Below are 19,802 nucleotides of genomic sequence, written 5' to 3' on the forward strand. Positions count from 1 at the left end.
TGCGAGTCACACAACACTAGTTGTTGCATCAAATATACATAATGTATATAAGGAGAAGCTCACTCAAGATCACAAGAAGAGAGATGGAGGCCAAAATGTTTTCTTATCGGTTTTTCTTTCTTCTTTCTTACACAATACAATGTACACAAAGTATAGATACTCTCTAATCTTGTTAGACTATGCTCTAGATGATTATTTCAGCCCCTAGATTATATTTTGTAGCTTAACACATACGTGGAATGATCTAAATCCTCATAACCTACTAGTTGCTCCATATGTAGCTCTTCTTAGAAATCATAGTGCAAGAAGGAACTCTTCACGTTCATTCACTATAAAACTCCAACCTTTGACTGCCAAAGAAATCATAGATCTAATAATTGCCATCCTAGCAACTAGATTGCGTATCTTTTCATAGTTTATGCCATATATTTGTGCATAGCCTTTCATAACTAGCATGGACTTATACCTACTAATAGAACCATTTGCATTATGCTTACAATCAATAGCTTTCTTGCCATTGGGAAATGGTGCCAAATCCGAAGTCCTATTGGCCTCTAATGTAGCCATATCTGTAACGTGCCCGCCTAACAGTTGTCTAGGCATGTTTTTAGTGGTCCATCAAGAGACTAATCTAAGTGATGCCGCCTGACACTCCCATGGAATGTTACGAGGTTTGTCGCCTAGGGTTTCTCGAGTCCTTCGCCTCGCAATGGAACGTTCACAGTTGTACCCATTACGATCGACCTAGAACTTGGGTTCCTAGTAGCCAAGGTCTCCTAACACCATTCTAGCATCGGGTTTTGGACATTCTACTTTACGCAGAGATACCCAAGCTGAAGCAGACCCATGCCACACTTGGTTCAAAGAAAATGGGAAACGAGAGGGATGCGCTCCTCAACCTCTCTACCCATAGGGCGTAGTCCCATTCTGGTACCCTAAAACAACATGAATCGGGATTCTAACCTAACAATACGTGAAGGTCGAACAACGGTAAAACCCTATGAGAAGCCTCCTAGTTCTCTAGGACCACCCTGCCATAGGATGGCGGGGTTTCCGCCCACCCACTTCCCTCAGTAGATGTTCTTTAGTTATCTAATTAACTCTTATCATTTATGTGTGACATTTAAAATCAACTTCATTAATTAAGCCTTTTAGGGAACAGGTTTCATTCGTGTAATTTATCGCACAAACACAAATACAGGGCAAGCAGTCCTTTGACAAACAAGTTCCTTGATTAATCCATTTAGGAATCAAGTACGATCAAGGCATTTAGCCCTAATATCATTGTTCAAGAAGAACATTCCTTTATTCCCATGGAAACTTGTCATCACAGACCCCTGCCATGCATTTACAATCAAGCACCAGCACTTGGAATAATAATCCAAATCACATCCCAACAATCAATTTAATGCAAAAAGCATTTAAGATGATGTTAGATCAATCAACAAAACAATGATATCCTTTTCCAACATTGCAGGAATAGTTGCGATAACCTTCCATCGCATATTCGCTCTCCCCCTTGGGATCTAAGTGATTCTATGCAAACTTTACTTAACACTTCAGCTAAGACACATGCCAAGGTCTCATACAATTATGCAAGAATGTAAATTCTATTGAGCACTTATATTGATCGACAACCCAACCTTTTTACCAACAAGTTTAGAAGTATTGGTATGTACTTGATCCCAAGGTCTCCTAATCCCTTGAGTTCTTCCCTTACCTTTCAGGCCTAGAGATATTGTTTGGATCTAACCCAATTCCTGAATAGGATTGATAAACATAGTCGCTATAGGATGGATCTCAAGGCATCGTATTTTTAGTCCTATTGATTGTTATTTGTACTAGTTGCACACAACTTCAAGATCCCAATGAATTAATAGTTCGTGACATTAGCAAGACTTTAGATATTCGAGATTGAGTTTTCCCTAGCCTAGATTAGAGATTCGTGACATTAGCAAGACTTTAGAGATTCAAGATTGAGTTTTTCCTAGCCTAGATTACTTACCATGCAATCCATCAAGCGTGCAAGCTACGACATACGTTCAATGTGGGGAAATACATATATATTATTTTCACAAAAAGGAGAGTCAGCACTACCTTGGAATGCTACTATGCTATGTACGAATTTGTCGCATAGCATCTAGATGCAATTTACTTCTCTTGATGCAAGCACTTCGCAAACTCCACCTTTCGAATGTTTGCGATGAATTTATCATTTTTAATAAACCATTCTTGTGCGGGTCTAATGCATCTTATGTGTGAATCAAAGCAATCATTCATCAATCTCAAAATACGTTCCTTACGACCGGTATTACAGTTGGATTGGCAATGATGTCATCGCCCTCGAGCTTTTGTTGCGGATTATGGGATTTCGGCTTGCATTCGACATTCCTTGCTTGGGGGCCATTTCCTTGTCTTCTTCGCTTTAAACGCAATCCCTACAAGACTTCAACTGCCTCTTTTTTGAATAGTGGGGCCAATTGGGGGAAAATTAGGCTGCGGCTAACCAATCGAAATGAGGGGGGAGAAAAGCACCACATATGATCACCCTCTAAGGAGGGGAAACGGGGAAGGAGCCTTGGAATATTCTTTCCCTCTCTCCCTCACCTTCTCTCTCCCTCTCTCTCTTTTTCTCCCTCTCTCCCTCACCTTCTCTCTCCCTCTCTCTCTCTCAGTCACCCTCTCTCTTCTTCTTCTCCTTCTCTCTCTTCTCACCTCTCTTTCTTCTCCTTCTCCTTCTTCTTCTTCTTCTTCTTTTCCCTCTCTCTTTCTCCCATTCTCTCTTTCTTTCCCTCTCTATCACCCTCTCCATGTCTTCCTTCAGCGTGCTGTGCCCTTTTATCATTGTGATGGGGGGTTTTTTATAGTGGGAAGGGGGGGTATTATTAGGGCGGAAAGAGATAATGGGGGGGGGAGTGAGATGGCACACGTGTGCCCCTCCCCCCATCAAATCCATTGTTGTCCTTGTTGTCATGGACATCTCCATCGTACTTGTCAGCCTCGCTGTGATTGCCTCCAGCTTCTCGTTAGTCGTCATCTTCTTCCTTTTCTCCCTCGCCACCTATCGGCGATGACAGAGGGGGGGGGGGGGAAGAGTAATTAAGAAAATTTGCATCATCCTTAATAAAAAGGGGGGGATAGGAAATATTGCATCCTCTCCCCCTTATAGAACTTGAGATGTCCCCATCTCAGAAGAATTGGGGAAGACAAGCACTAATGGGGCTCAAGGCTTGTGGGTTAGGACCCATCACTCTTTCGTTACTCACTCATAAGCATATGGTCTCTTAAAACAACCACTTATTGTATTAGATATATTTGAGTCTGGATTACAAGAGAAAAAATTATTGTAGTTACATCTCGGGAATATCTTCTAGGTTTTTCCTAGGTATCTCGTATATACTGGATCACTGGAGCTTGTACAATTTCATTCCTTGTAGGTTCAAGTTCTCTTCAAGTCCTATTGGGACAATTAACGTGGATATGTCCAATGTTGTGGCACTCGGAGCATTAGTGTTTAGGGTGCTTTGAACATTCCCTTTTGAAATGACCTAACTCCCTGCAATAAAAACAACACGGAGCTTAATCACTTGTGGTCACAAGATTCCTGGTTGGCCTTGGCAGGATTTTCTTCATTAGACCAATTTGCCTTAGGATCCTTTTAGCGGATCAAAGCGGTCCTTCTTCATTAGACCAAATTGCCTTACGATCCTTTTAGCGGATCAAAGTGGTCCTTTATCTCGAAAACTCTGTTTCTAGATTGCCATTTCCTTAGTTCGGGACTGAGCTCCATGGACAATCGACTTTGCTTGCAATAGTAAAGAATACTTCCAAGCCTTGACATTCTGGTAAGACCCAATCCATATTAGTTGAGAAGAAACGACTTAAGAGAAATTCATTGGAAGCTATAATTATCATTCCTTGCTAGAGTATCTCTAATCATTTGCAAGTTATAGGCTCAAATAAGATGCAACTCATATTACTCAGGTTCACTGTAGTTACAATAGTAAAGTTTATTCCAATACAAGCTGTATTTCATGTCGACAAAATTTCTAGGATTTCTAATCATCGTGAAGAGGTGTTGTAGGTTCTAGGTCTTTGTCTTCATTTGATTCCTCTACATATCCAAAGACTGCACTTATGTAGCTTCGTTTTCTTGGAGGCTCCATATATTCTAGACTTAAGTCAGGGCAGTCTGTTTGGACATGTTCTAGCTCATTGTAGTGGAAGCATCGGCGGTTGGGACATCTCCTACGGATGTGCCCTATCTCTCCGCACATGTGTAATCTCTTGTCCTAATCTCTCAGGAATAATCTTTGCTACAATTGCCTGATTTAAGTTCTTGGATGATTGGAGTCACTCGAAGTAATGCATCTTGCAAGTTTGTTGGACGCATTGCTTTAAGATGGTGGTTTAGAGGAGTGTTCAAGTAATGACAAAACTTGGATACTTACTGTGCAATATTCATAGGCGGTACGTATTTTAGTAGGGTTACAAACTTTGAGTAGTAAGCTTCCACAGTTAATTCGAACTGCTTGAGCTTGAAGAATTCATTCATCCCCAAAGTTTGGTAGGTTGGTGGAAGGTATCATCTGTGTACATCATCTTTCAGCTGAGTCCAAGTGACAATGACTTCAAAAACACCTTGATCTTTGTACCATTGCTTCCACCATATCCGAGCCTTGCCAACTAACTTAAGTTTGCCTATCATTGCTTGATTGGTAGAGGCAGTTCCTGAAGCTGAGAAATAATCATCCATCGACTCAATCCATATCTCTGTCTCTACTGAGATGTCTATCCCTTTTCCATCAAACTCGAGTGCCTTCATTTGCTTGAGAAGGAATTACTTCTCTTGCATGTCAACATTCATGGCTGTAGAAGGTGCCTAACAATAAAGCCATACCACTTAGGTCATTCTGTTTTAGATATGTCTACGAACCATACATTAACCAATCATGTAGCATTACGAATTTTTTCTCTGATACCAGCTGTAACATGCCAGCCTAGGGGTTGTCCAAGAACATTTTTAGCGGTCCATCGAGAGACTAATCTAAGTGACGCCGCCCTGCACTCCCATTAAATGTTACGGGGTTTGTCACGCCTAGGTTTTCTTGAGTTCGTCGCCTCGAATGAAATGTTTGCGGTTGTATCCACTAGGATCAACCTAGAACTTGCGTTCCTAGTGGCCAAGGTCTCTTAACAGCATTCTAGCGTCGAGTTTTGGACATCCTACTTTATGCAGAGATACCCAAGCTATAGCAAACCCATACAGCACTTTGTTCAAAGAGAATGGGAAACAAGAGGGATGCGTCGCTCAACCTCTCTACCCATAGATTCTAACCTAACAATTCCTAAAGGTCGAATGATGGTAAAACCCTGTGAAAAGCCTCCAATTCTCTAGGACCACACTACCGTAGGATGATGGAGACCCATCGGGGGTTCCGCCCACTTACTTCCCTCAATAGGCGTTCTTTAGTTATCTAATTAGATCATATTACATTTATGTGGATGCATTAGGATAGGAAAAAACAAAGAAAAGAAAGAAAAACAAGCATTGGGGTTTCTGCTATCATAACAGGACAAGAGGGTTTGATTTGTTTGCCGATTTGTATTTTGGAGTTTATTTGCTATTCTAGCTATATATAACTCTTTTCCTCCACCCATAGCTTCGATCTAAAGGTGCGTGCAATAGGTCGTGACCTAAATCATGTGATTCAAGCAATTTATTGTTGCATAGACCAAAATTGCACCGGGTTTGATCTGTCCAAGTGACGACGATTCCTAGAATCGGCCCTTGGCCCTCAGCTCTCGGCCCTTCTGTATTTGGCCATTTGGCCCACCACCATTTAGACGCTTAGGACTCGGCCTGGCCAAATCAACCATTCGGTCCATCTTACTTAGACACGTGAAAACTCGGCCCTCGGCCCCAACCCCACTCGGACAATTCGGCCCAGGCCGAATTCACCATTTGGACCAGCTTTGCATTTAGCTCACTTAACTCAGCCCTCGGCCCGATGGATTTGTCCCACTACCATTCGATGATTCGGCCCTCGGACAACCACATTCGGATTGGCCAAATTTGACATTCGGATGAGTTGCATTCAGGCCTTTCTCATTCAGCCCTCAGCCATTCGGACGGGCCAAATCGGACATTTGGCCCGTGTAATTCGGACATGCTAGGTCAAATTTGGATTTTTTTCAAAATTTTAACATGTAGACACTAAAACTGACCCAAAGACCATATAGAGCCAAAAGTATATCATAGATCTATCATTAGACTGAAATCTAGAGCACGTAGTTCAAAACTTGGCTACAAACGATCCTTCAAATTGTGCATGATGTTTACCATAACGGCCCTGTGGGCTGAGGGGAACTGCTCGCCCCCCTCCGCACCTCCCCCTAGTAGGTTGGAGAGAAAACACACATTGTGAGAGGTCCTCCAAATTAGATCCTAGTGTAGTAATGGCTCTACATAAGAATAGATTCTCACTTGTAGAACAACAACCAAAATCCCATACCCAAACAAAGACAAATAGAGACCTTAGAATCTCAATGGGCCAATCTAGCCAACAAGGGCAAAAAGGCCGTGACACCACAAAAACATGTATATGTTGCATTCGGATTGCATCTAGTCAAAGCGGAATGGAACAACATCAAGCTACAACTATGAGGATGACTAGACATGACAGTCCTGATGATAGATGCACCTTGAACAGCACTGCACAGATGACCCAAGACATCAGTAGAGAATCCACATTTGGTTGTGTAGTTGGGGACTCAAAGGCATGGATCAGAAGGCTTAAATTTATAAGCCAAGACATGAAAGATAAAGACATAGTACCACTTGCTTATCTTAGGGTTAAACTCACAGCAAAAGGAGAGCACTGTGTTGATGCTCTCATAGATGAAGGAGCAGATTTTAATATCTTGATCTATGAAGCATGGACTCTACTAGGCTAGCCAAAGCTCACACTGACTAATGCAACTCTTAATCCTTCTGGGGGACACCTACAAGCCCTTATAGGGAAGTGCAAAATCCTTGTAACTATTGAAACGGAAAGCTTGCCTATCCTATTCCATGTTCCTTCAAATAGCGCAATTTGTGGAAAGGAAACCCTCTTAGGAAGACCCTTCAAAAGGGCAACCAAGTGTGAGGCCAATTATGTAGCACAGAGGGTACACTTGACACTATCGAGTGTGAGGATAATCGCAACCTTTAGCAAGGGTGACCTCATTAAACCTTGAGGGAAAGATAAGGAATGTTCTGACATACCAGGCAAGCCTAGTAATGAGAGCAAGGACTTGTTGAAAGAGTCGATACAAGCACATGTTGAATAGAGAGAACCGGTGAGCGAGGCCATGCTTGAAATGAGAAGATCAGGAGATAATGCCAAGGACATGCTTTGGACTTACAATTATTGTAGAAGACCACAAAAGAAGCCCAAGCCTTATAGACGAAGGTGTCGATGGAGAGCCAACACAATGCCGCAATGGATATCCAAAGCATTACTACGTGCTCAAGGGTATTATGCAGGTAATCTATGGATTTGGATACCAAAGCCCCCTGCTAAAAACCACCTCTGTTAGCTGAAGGCTAGATCATATCAAAAGCAAAGAAGCGTAGGAGGAAATCTAAACGAAAATCCAAGTCTTCACTCAATAACGTTGGAGTGACTAAGCCCCTCACGATTGAAATCAAGAAACCAAACATAACTGTTCGAAAGGTAGATCCTTAGCCTAGCGTGCTTAATAAGAAAATGTTGGATGTAACCATCAAGTGTGCACAAAGACCACTAGTGCCCAAGGAGTCTTTGACTTCCCAAGAGGATAATGAGCACCACAAGCACAACGTTGCTCATGATAAGGCTGATTGCTCAATAAAGCAAATGGCAGAATTGTCAAACAACAACGAGCAAATCTTCCAACCACTGCCAAGTCCACCTAGGAGTCCCAAATCTGCTACACCCTCTTTCCCTAGACGGACACAAGAAGCACAACAGTAGTCGTTAAGTGCAGCTGCTCAATCCTAATCTCTATCTTCATCTGAGCTTCCAAATGTCCAAGGTGTGGGACATAACAACACCCCTAATTCTCAACATAGGGATATGCTTGTGCAATCCACCATGGCTATCTCAACTGATGTTCGATTTGCACAAGTGAATGCTCAAAGGGCATCAAAAGACACGACCACGTCCAATCTGCCAAAGGACTGGACACCGCAATCCACCAATAGTAACCAGTCTAGTGAACTAGCTGCTACTACTTTCAATTAGGAATCACAGTAGTCATAGCCTTTGGCCATGACAACGCCCCTTGCGAAATGTGTCCTTAGCAATTCACCTATAAAAGAGGTGTTGCAACCAACATCCTTGACACCTCCAGCACTTCCAAAGCACCTAAAGCCTAGGCTTGAGAAGAAATCTCTCAAAGATTTGGTCAAGGAGATGGCACATCTGACCAATGAACCAGATATGAATTGCATGATGAAGCTTGATCACAAGCTGACAACCATCACACGTGCATACGTCCATGTGGACATTGAAAGGCGTGTTGGGGGTAAAGGCACCTCTGCCTAGCCGCCCGTGTATTACTACACTGACAGTCACCGCCACTGCATACTGCAAGTGGTGGGCACCCATCACCGTCACTTTATTCTTTATTCTTTTAGTGATAGTTTGAATAAAGGAAGGCCCCGTCACACATTGTGACTGTTGGAGTTTCCATTTCTTGTCTCTCTCTTTCTTGCTCTTGCTCTCTCGCCATAACTCTCGAGTGCAAGCTTCGATCCTTCTCACCTTTCAACTGGTATCAGAGCACGGCTTCCCGACTCTTGAACTTGGCTCGTGGCATTCTCGGCTTCCCTTTGACTCCCCACTTGCATTGGGTCTCCTTCCCGGCAGCCATAGCTCATTCTCTTGAGCTCCCGTCACTCCTCGACTTCTCGAGCTTCTTCTCGGCCTATTGAGGCACCACCAGGGCATTAACATTGAGGTATTGCTTCATTATTTCAGAGATTTATTTCAGTCCACATGTCTAGGCAAACATGGCAGCTACCATAACCTTCATATCTCTTTGCCACCGGTTGTGGGCTGCTAGAGGCTTGTTCCCAGGCCCCTTTGGCTCATGTTTGAGCCCTCCAACCACTCCAGATCTGCCACGTGGACCAGCTACAACCCCATGCAAATCTACGCCTGTTTTTTTGGATAGCCACACACTCCGCCACTTCAGCTCTAGCTCCAGCTTGGCATCAAGTTTGGGCTCCATTTCGGGCTTCTTGCACATGTTTTTGTGGGAGCTTTCGCTCAAACGCCAAGACCCACGGACCGCTTATTGCTTCAAGTGTTTCAAGCGAGCTCTAATGGCTATCTCTCACCTAGCCGGTTGATCCTATGAGTGTAGTGAGCTTACCTTGATGCCAATACGAGTTGCCTCCTTTCTCACACACCCCGATAGCTCCACTATCCTAGATGCGAGCTCAAGCATCCTCAAGCCTCCTCCATCTCCAAGCTCCATCCTCCATAGCCGCGCACGCAAGAAAAGAGAAGAGAAGGGAAGAAGAGAAGAGGAGATGGTGAAGAGCTTCACCCTCTTGTGTCAAGATTGTGGGAGATAAGGAAGGAGTCTCACTTGTAGCTTTCTTGCTTGCACAATGGGGGAATACACACAAAGATGGAGGCTGAAAACAGTTTTCCTCTTCTTAGTTGTGTAAGCCAAAAGAACTCTCGTACATAGAAATAGAAGAACCCTATATATGGGTCTCAAACCAAACTCAACTAACTAAGGTGGCATACTAACTGAGCCACGAACTAGAGTAGATAAGGATAGCTATCATCTAGCTATTATTCATGGGCGGTGTACCAACCGCATCTACAGCTAACAAGTCGGTGACATAAATGCACAACGGTCACCCTGGCATATCATGAGTGGAGCTCGATATCTCAACACTCCCCCTCGAGCTCAATCCCAATTCCTGCACACCAAGCAGGTCTCTGAACTTGCGCAGCTTCTCTGCGCCCAATGCCTTCGTAAATATGTCAGCTACCTGATCCTCTGTGCTGACATGAACTAGATCAATAAGACCTAGTAAAACCCTCTCCCGCACATAGTGATAATGTACCTCAATGTGCTTTGTTCTAGCATGATAGACTGGGTTATTTGCCAAGTGTATACTACTCATGTTGTCACAATAAATGACATCTGGCCCATCTGTAGACTGATGCATATCATAAAGTAGCTTATGCAACCAAGCTACCTCACATGCAACCATTGCTGCGCCCCTGTACTCAGCCTCTGTGCTCGACAAGGCAACTATAGGCTGTTTCTTGCTGCTCCAAGTGACTGCAGCACTTCCAAAAGAGAACACATATCCACTGGTAGATCGTCTATCAGAAATACTACCAGCCCAATCAGCATCAATGTATCCATGCAACTGTATCTGAATCCCAGTCTCATAAAATAGTCCATACTGCAATGTGGACTTCACATACCTGAGTATGCATCTAGCCGCATCCAAATGCGGTTTCCTTGGAGCCTACATAAACTGACTTACCAATCCAATAGCATAGCTCAAATATGGCCTAGTAATAGTCATATAAATCAAACTTCCTACTATGCGTCTGTACATAGTAGGGTCTTCCAGAAGCTCACCTGCATCTGCGCTCAGCTTCACATTCTGCTCCAAAGGAACTGAAATAGGCTTACAGCCTGTCATCCCATATTTGGACAGCATGTCCAATCCATACTGCCTCTGCAAGAGCCGTATCCCACTTGGTGATCTAATCACCTCAATGCCCAAGAAATAATGCATCTCTCCCAAATCCTTCATCTCAAACTTCTGCTTCAATAGCATTTTCACATGAAGGATATCTTCATCACTGTCACCTGTCATAATCAAATCATCAACATAGATGACAAGTAGCATAATACCTTTCTCTGTTTTTCTCACATAAAGTGAGAAATCTGCCTTGGAAATCTGAAAGCCAATAGTGACAAGATATTGTCCTATCTTGTCAGACCATGCTCTAGGTGCTTGCTTCAAGCCATACAATGCTTTCTTCAACATGCAAACAAACTCAGGATGAACAGCATGCACATAACCTGGTGGCTGCTCCATATATACCTCTTCTTGTAAATCACCATGCAAGAAGGCATTCTTTACATCCATCTGATGTAAAGACCATTCCTTTGATGCAGCCATAGCAATGACTGCTCTTACGGTTGCCATCCTTGCAACCGGACTGAATGTTTCTTCATAATCAATGCCATATGTTTGTGCATACCCCTTGATTACTAGTCTTGCCTTGTATCTGTTCACAGAACCATCTGCATTGTGCTTCACCTTATAAACCCACTTACAGCCAATTGCATTCTTACCTTTAGGCAAAGGTACCAATTCCCATGTAGCATTTGCTTCCAAGGCATCCATTTCTTCATCCATGGCTTTCTCCCATTTTTCTTTTCCCATGGCTTGCTCAAAAGAAGTGGGTTCTGGTTCCTGTATCACTTTGACCATATATGCATAGTGAATGGCTGTAAATCCATCATATTTCAGCCTATCCACAAGATACCTAGCTCTGGTAGACTTGCGCAAAGTAGGTTCACTCCCAGGTGCTCTCAAAACATCCCTGGTCTTCCTTACTCCAGGTGTAACAATAGAAGGAATACTCAACTCATCATCAATGCTCTGTTCTGAGCCACTGGATTCACCATCCACATAAGAGTGACCTACATTCACATCAACCATGGGCTGATCTACCTTCTCTTTTCCTTTTCGTGATACCTGAATACCACTATCTGCATTGCTTTGAGAAGATTCTCTTGATCTCAATCTGCCTGTCCATGGCAAAGAATGTGAACCACTGCTAGAGGACGTTCCAGGTCCACTAATATTTTGTGACTGCTGCTGTGAATTCTGTGCAGCATTACCATTTTGTGCATCTACATCATCAATCACATTTATTGGTTTATACCAGCTACTCATCTCATCAAAAACAACGTCTCTGCTCACTGTAAACTTACGAGTTGAAGGGTTATAGCATCTATATCCTTTCTGCTGGTGGTAGAGAGTAACCAATAAAGATGCACTTCTCAGCTTTTGGATCCAACTTGGATCTCAACTCATCTGGCACATGAACATAGGCAATGCAACCAAAAATCTTCAAATGAGAAATATCTGGTTTCCTACCAGTATACCTCTCCTCTGGAGTCATCCCATGTATTGCTGCAGTGGGAGTCCTGCTCATTATGTAGACTGCTGTAGCAACTGCCTCAGCCCAATAAAAATCAGGCAGGTCTTTTTCATTGAGCATGGCACAAGATACCTCTTTAATATGTCTGTTTTTCCTTTCTACAATTCCATTTTGTTGTGGGGTATGACTGCATGAATATTGCTGCTTTATGCCATGCTCCTGCAAGAACCTTGCAAACTCATTTGAGAGGTACTCTCCCCCTCCATCTGACCTTAGGCATTTTATTTACAGGCCTGTTTCTTTTTCAACCATAGCTTTAAGAGTTTTGAAATGCCCAAAAACTTCACTTTTCTTTTTCATAAAATACACCCAAACTTTTCTGCTATAGTCATCAATAAAAGTGACCAAATAATGACAGCCTCCAAGAGATGCAAACGGCGACTCTGTCCTAAGCACTGATGTCGTTCCTAGTTGGGCTAGGCCCACTTGCTCAAGATCTATGGCCCCTACATATTCTAACCAGGCACGATCACATTCCATGCGCATGACTCCTCGCTCTATCCTAAAGACACTCTTTTTCTGCGGCTTGAAGTCTGCTCATTTTTGCTCTATCTCTTGCCCCTCAGTGTCGTACTCCACGGTGTCTACCTCGCCCTCACTTTCGTCATTGAAGGATTAGTAGTCTTCGTATTCATCGTTAGAGTCCTCTTTGTCAGACTGCTCATCGTCTCCTAGGGCTTGGTATATCTCTTGTCGTTGGTCAGGAACTAGGGCCCAATTATACATGAGGTTTAAGTCATGCACTCTGGTCCATTGCCACTTGGATTCATCTAGGAGATCCTGGAGTGGTTTGAAGTTGGCAGTTGGATTGCCAGCTAGCTCGTCCGTTAAGTATTCCAGTATCTCCTGGAGTTCCCTTTTGTTGGTTGGGACTTAGAAGTTGACATGTTTAGGTTTCCCACGAAGGGTTCCTGCCATCATGCAGACTGGTGCGGAGGGTATGTCGTTAGACTTGCCGATTGTTTTGATGGCTTGCTCATACACCTCCTGATCAGAGAACGACAGGTCGATTGTAGCGAGAACGTGCATCCAATCCCGCTCGTCCTCTGGGCATGGGATATACTTGGTTAAGGGCCCATATGACTTCTTGACCCGAGCGTTACCCTTGAGCATGGCAGAGATGGCATCTAAGTCGATTGGTGAGGTCTTCCAAGTGTCCATGTCTATTCTCATGGCATCCATTCTATTGCCAAGGAAGATCAAGTCGTTACCCCAATCTTCGATGACTCTAGTGTTACGCATACAGGGTCGGCCTAATAGGATATTGTAGTCCACTCCCTTCATGACTATAAAGTCCACAGAGAACTGGACACCTGCGATCTTCATTGGCCAATTCTTGAGCACCCCGAATGGCTTGACTCTCATGCCATTTGCTAATGTGACATTAAACCTAGCAGTTTTGATAGGCGGGTTTCCCCAAGTCTGAAGCACTGTGTGACTAAGCACACTAACCCCAAATCCCATGTCCACGATTCCCTTTCTCGTTGTATCGCCTAGGGCTAGAACCGGTAAGACCGCATGCATCTCGGAACCTTTCCAGAAGGCATTGATGTGTAAGGATTTACGCATAGAGTGCAGCGTCAAACTCGGTATTTGCATCTCTGCATCATGGTCATGAGGGTCTGCCGTGACCTGCTCTCGTGACCCTTCAACCCACTGCTTAAGATCTTGCCATAGGGTGGGATGCTGCCTAAGTAGATCTTCCAAGCTAAGTGTTACAGGGGTAGTCACTAACGTGGTCAGGAGATCGTTGGGTGCTCATCTCTCTCCTAACCTGGATCGTCCTGACCAATGGCCGTGACTGACCTACGGCCCTGTAGAATCAAGGCTTGGCCCTAGCGGCACTGCTTGTGGTGCAGTTGCTTCCCCCGACCGTGGTTGAGGAGGTGAGGTTGGCCTGCTTATGCTGGAGAGATCGTCGATTTCGTCCTCTATGATGGGCTTAGCGTCTTTTAGATGCTCTTGAGCCTTCTTCACCCATTCCTTCACTTTTTCTATGGCCTCTAACTGTCACTTCGGATGCGGGTATTCCCCTACCTTAGCACTTCCCTTTTCGGCCATCTTAGGGGCTGAAGTCTTTGCCTTCGCGTCAGAGACCTTCTTTCCAGTAGGCAAAGTTGTAGCACTCTCCATTTTTAGTGTGATTTTAGCTTCCGACCTCTTCTTCTTCCGCCTGCGGCTTTTCTTCCCTATCGAAGCTGCGTCAAGGTTGCTAGGTCCTGGCAGTGATATGCTGGCCTGCTTTATCTGGGAACGGGTCATGACCCCATGACCCGTAATGGAATAGGTGTCGCCTCCCCATCGAGGTTCTCGACTCCAAACAGCCCCAATGGGACAGATGGTATGTTGGCTGAGCTAGAAGACGGATTTCGCTTTGGGCAATCGACAAAGAGATAAGTGATTCCGCACTCAGTACACCTTTGGTCAGCCTTGTCTCTGTTTGCTGCTCCCTTTCAGGGCAGTGTGATGAGACATGACCTGGGTGACCACAAGTCCAGTAGGTGATTGGCTCCTGGGTCTACCCTCCTAGGCCTCTACCTCGTCCTCTCCTTAACGCCATCACCGGAACGGGGTGATAATCCATGAGGACAGCGTTGCCCTCATCGTCATGCAAGATGTAAGGGCATATGTAAGTTTCTTCTTCATTTGGTTCTTCCACATAGTGGATTGGAGCATTGCTCGGTGGATGGATCACGTAAGGACCAGGTGGTTTGGGTATGCCAGTAGGGTTTATGTCCATCCTAGGAACAGCTGGCTTAATGTCGTTAGGCGCAGGGAGGTCCAATGGGGTTCCCCTTCCGAAGAATGGCTGCGGCCTGTTCGCTAGGTAAGGCTGGCCATAGGGTTGTGAGTACGGAAGTCTTCTTGGTAATCTACAATGCGCGACGTCATAATCGAACCTACCGCAGTTAGCACAAGGTCTTGACCTAGGGTCTTGACACTTGGCTGGCAAGTGGTTTCCGCCACAGTATACACATTGGACGTGTGGACGCGTTGGTCGTCTCACCATGTCTTGCAACCTGGCTAACTCCATCTTTACATCAGCCAAGTCTTGGTTCGTCTCGATGGCCTTCCCCTTATCTTGGGATGATGGGGCTGTTTGCTCACTAGAGAGGCTGACTCTCTCTCTGAGCTTCGCGAGTTGGTCTCTTCTAGGTTCGAGCTCCTGGAGCTCCGCTCCTTTAGCTGATCATTGACTCTGATGGCTTCCTCAAACACTCTAGCTAGCGCGTCTCGCTGCAAGCTCGAATTGCCTGCCAAAGCCTTATATAACTCCTCGTCTTGAATTCCACTGATGAATACAATCGAAATTGCTCTTTCAGTCGGTCGCTTGCCCATAGGGATTCTCTTGAAGAGACTCCTCATGTGGGTTACGTAGTCACGAATGTCCTCCTTCTCTTTCTGCTTGACGTTCATCAAGCATACTAGCAGATTGTCGGAGTATCCAGGCTCGGCAAATCTCTTAATGAAGAGATCCTTGAGGCCACTGAAATTGGCTCGTTCTACGGCATCTAGGCTTGTATACCAAGTCATTCCCTTGTCGTCTAAGCAGAGCCCGAATGCTTGAGAGCGCTGAGTCAGGTCGTTGAGGCTGTTGGCTTCACAAACTTGCTCAAACTGCTCTACAAAACTGTATGGATCGTCGTGGGATTGGTATTTGTCGAGTTTCTTGGCAACGATAGGGATTTTAGACTGGCTCTTTGAGCCTTGGTTCGCTCCTAATCATGCGAGCAGAGATGTCGCTAGTGCCTCAGCACTTTGCTCTGCTGCCGTGTTATCTAGCAACCGCTTCATTAGAAGCTCGCTCAACGTCAAGTCTCCTTCTAGGGATCTCTCATGATCTGTTCGGTTTCTTCCTGCTAAGTTTAGCACTCGCTGTACCTCATGCAACTCCATACTTTGCCTTTGGCTCCTAGCTTGCTGGTCCCTATTGTATTCGACTATGCTTTGCAAAGCCTTGCGGGCTAGCTTCCTCTCTTCTTCTAGGTCTGCAATGATAGCGTCTGCCGTCCTGCCGCGGTGCTCGTACCGGGCGAGTGCATCGTAGCCGCTGACCAGCTGCTGAATAGCCTCCCGGAAGACGTTTAAGTCGAGTTTCTCATTAGACCTATGGTCTGAGCCTTCTTCTACCATAGTCGTGTTGTCGTGCTCCGCCAAGCTGTCGGTCAGGTTGAGTAGATTTGTCAAATCCATATCGTTGACGCCACCTGCTTGGTCCTACTTTGCGCTTGATGGTTTGTCTACGTCTTGGGTCCTCTCCTACTGGTGGGTTCCTTGAGTGGTTTATTTGAGTGAGTTCCTTCAGTTATTGAATACAATCCTCAATTTATGGTCACTCAACATGCGCGTTGCTCCTTGTGCACTTGTGCTCAATCAGGCTTTCAATTTCTTTAAGTGCATTCAAGTGCGAAAATTCAAGGTGAGTGCAGTAAACAATCTCGAAGCGTCTTATGCACTCTCGCTTTGTTTCGGGCCTGATAGGCTTGTTGGTCAATTTTCTGGCCGCCTTGACAGGGTTCGGGGTCCTTCTAGTATGTTGCTTCGTTTGTTCTTGGCCAATCAGGTTTTAACTGCTCAGCGCTTTGCGTCTAGGTCTCTGGGTCTCGCTGTTACCTACTTCAAGCTGCCAAGCGGCTGCTCCCTACAATTCCGTCTATTCCAAGTGCCAGAATCAAGTTCTGAGCGTCAGCAGGACTTTCGACAGTTTGCGCTGTTGAGCTCCAGCCGAGTCAGGTCAAATTTATGAGAACTTTATAAAAATTTTCACTCGGCCCAGCTGGTCTGAATTGCAGGGCCCGAGTGGGTCACTCGGACGGGCCGAGGTACATGGGCCGAGGGCCAAATTCGGGACTCGGATAGGGTAGAGTAGAAAGGGCCGAGGTGCAGACTTGGACAAAGTCGCTTGGACAGGTTGGCTCGGACGGGCCGAGTGGTCAATTCGGACGAGATCACTTGGACGGCCGGGCCGAGGCACTTGGGCCGAGGGCCGAGTATGACATGTGGCCGAGGGCCGAATTGGTCGATGGTCCGAATGGTCGACTCAGACAGGCCGAGTAGGTCTGGGCCGAGGGCCGATTAGGGTTTCGGGCCAAGTGGGCCGAGCGAAGGAGGGCCGAGGGCCGATTTTGGGACTCGGCCCAGAAGCGACCGCTCGAATGGGCCGAACGCGGCGCAATGTCGACAACAAGGGTTCGATTTCGCTCGATTCTTGCGATTTAATCAATCGTGGCAAGCATAAACCTCCGGATCCTATGTAGGGGGATAGAGGAAGGGATTCATATACTTGAATAGAGTGGTAGGCTCGTCGATGATACGATCGGATCGAATCGTGCGATGGCTTTCTCTCTCTCTCTCTCTCTCACTGAAATGGTCACAAATGAGTTCTACCTTGGCCTCTTGGCTCTTATGCCCCTTCCCGGGTATGGTGTTGATGCCCCCAATCACTCACTTGCCGATCTTAGGCATCACAAGCGAGCTTTTTGCCATTTTTTGCATTATTTTTGCCCTGTTTTGCCCTGCTTTGCAACAGTAAACCCTACCCTTCTCCGGTGCGATTTCTTAATCCTAACCTACTCTAAATGCAACAAGAATCGAAAGCAAAAAACTGAAATAATTTCTCCATGTTTCCCCATCATCAAACAAAGAAAATATACCAAAATACTTACTTGTTTTGAAGATCAAAAACACCCAAACTTCTTACCTATCTCAAGCTCCGTTTCGGGGACGAATCCCTTACTTCGATACTCGATATGAGGCGCGCAAGTGCTCAAGCTTGAATCTGTTGGTCCCGGCAATGGAACCAAAATGTGGGAGCTTTTGCTCAACCGCCAAGACCCACGGACCGCTTATTGCTTCAAGTGGTTCAAGTGAGCTCTAATGGCTATCTCTCACCTAGCCGACGTGCCGTCGATCCTATGAGTGTAGTGAGCTTACCTTGATGCCGATACGAGTTGCCTCCTCTCTCACACACCCCAGTAGCTCCACGATCCTAGATGCGAGCTCAAGCATCCTCAAGCCTCCTCCATCTCCAAGCTCCATCCTCCATAGCCGCACGCGCAAGAAAAGAGAAGAGAAGGGAAGAAGAGAAGAGGAGATGGTGAAGAGCTTCACCCTCTTGATCCCTCACTCTCACACATTCACTCCCTCACACTCTCACACTCCCTCTCTCAAGAGCACACACAAGCAAGAAGATGAGGAGAAGAGAAGAAGAAGAGAGCTCTTGTTAGCCACACACCAAAAGAATGAGCTCTCATTCACTTTTTGAACAAACATCCGAATGTACCAATGCCAAGGGCTCACTCATGCATGGCCTACTAGACTTCTTATGCATAGACCTAGTCTGTCTGCCATAAAGACAATGCTCACATGAATCAAAACATGCATAATCAAGGGGCGGTAAGTACTGCAAACCAGAAAGCATTTTCATTCCCTTCAAAGACATATGGCCCAAACAGGCATGCCAAAGAGATACATGTGGAATAGAACCCACATACAAAACATGATCAAGGGAAGAAGCGGATACAATCAAGGGATAGAGGCTGCCAGCCTTGGCACCTCTCACAATCACAAGTCTGCCACGAGTGATCTTCCATGAAAAGTCTCCAAAAGATACATGATAACTTGCATCATCAAGCTGTCCAGCTGACATGAAACTGTGTGTCAAAGTAGGTATATGACGTACATCTTGCATAACAAAACTGCTGCCAGAAGGAAACTACAGCCTAACATCACCAATGCCCACAATATCAAGAGAGCTGTCATCACCCAAGCGCACAGAACCTAAAACAGTACGGTATGAATGAAACCACTGGGCAAGGTGTCACATGAAAGGATGCACATGAGTCCAAGAGTCAACACTAACATACATAGAGTGTATCTCTGTCATCTGTGAAGCACTGAAAGAAGCTGCAAGGTTATAATCATCATCAACATCCTCAAGCTGCATAACATTGATCTCTTCAATTTTAACACTGGACTTTGCAGGCACTATGCTACGATCAGAAGACTTATCCTGCACTTTGTCTTTTCCCTTATCTTTGCGCCTTTCATTGCACATTTCATGGCATTGTGGCCTAATATGGCCCTTTTTCCCACAATGATGACAAGTAACATCTGCATTCCTGCCATGGAATTTGCTACGTGACTTCCCATGAGACTTGGACCGAGATTTCTAAGAATCCCATCCACGGCCACTGCCACTACCATGCTTTCCATATCCATCATTCCTACCTCTAACTGTCATAACATGAGACACACAAGAGGCATCCAAATTGTTACGGTTAACCTCTTCCTGCACAAGAGCACTCTCAATATCAGATAATTTCAAGGGAGCAGTAGAGGCACATAATGCAATGCGGAATACATCCCATGACTCATTAAGAATACCAAGCAAGAAAAGAAGAGTGACATCCTCTGCAAAAGTGATGTCCTGCGAAGTCAAGTTCTTGAGTATAGCATGGAACTGGCTCAAGTGAGCATACATAATCACTTTCTCCTTCATGCACAAATCCATAAGCTGCTTCCCCCAATACATCTGACTCACTGGACTTTTCTTGT

This window comes from Lygodium microphyllum, chromosome 3 (assembly GCF_053477565.2).
Source record: "Lygodium microphyllum isolate KBCC chromosome 3, Lygodium_microphyllum_v1.1.10, whole genome shotgun sequence".
In the NCBI taxonomy this organism is placed as follows: Eukaryota; Viridiplantae; Streptophyta; class Polypodiopsida; order Schizaeales; family Lygodiaceae; genus Lygodium; species Lygodium microphyllum.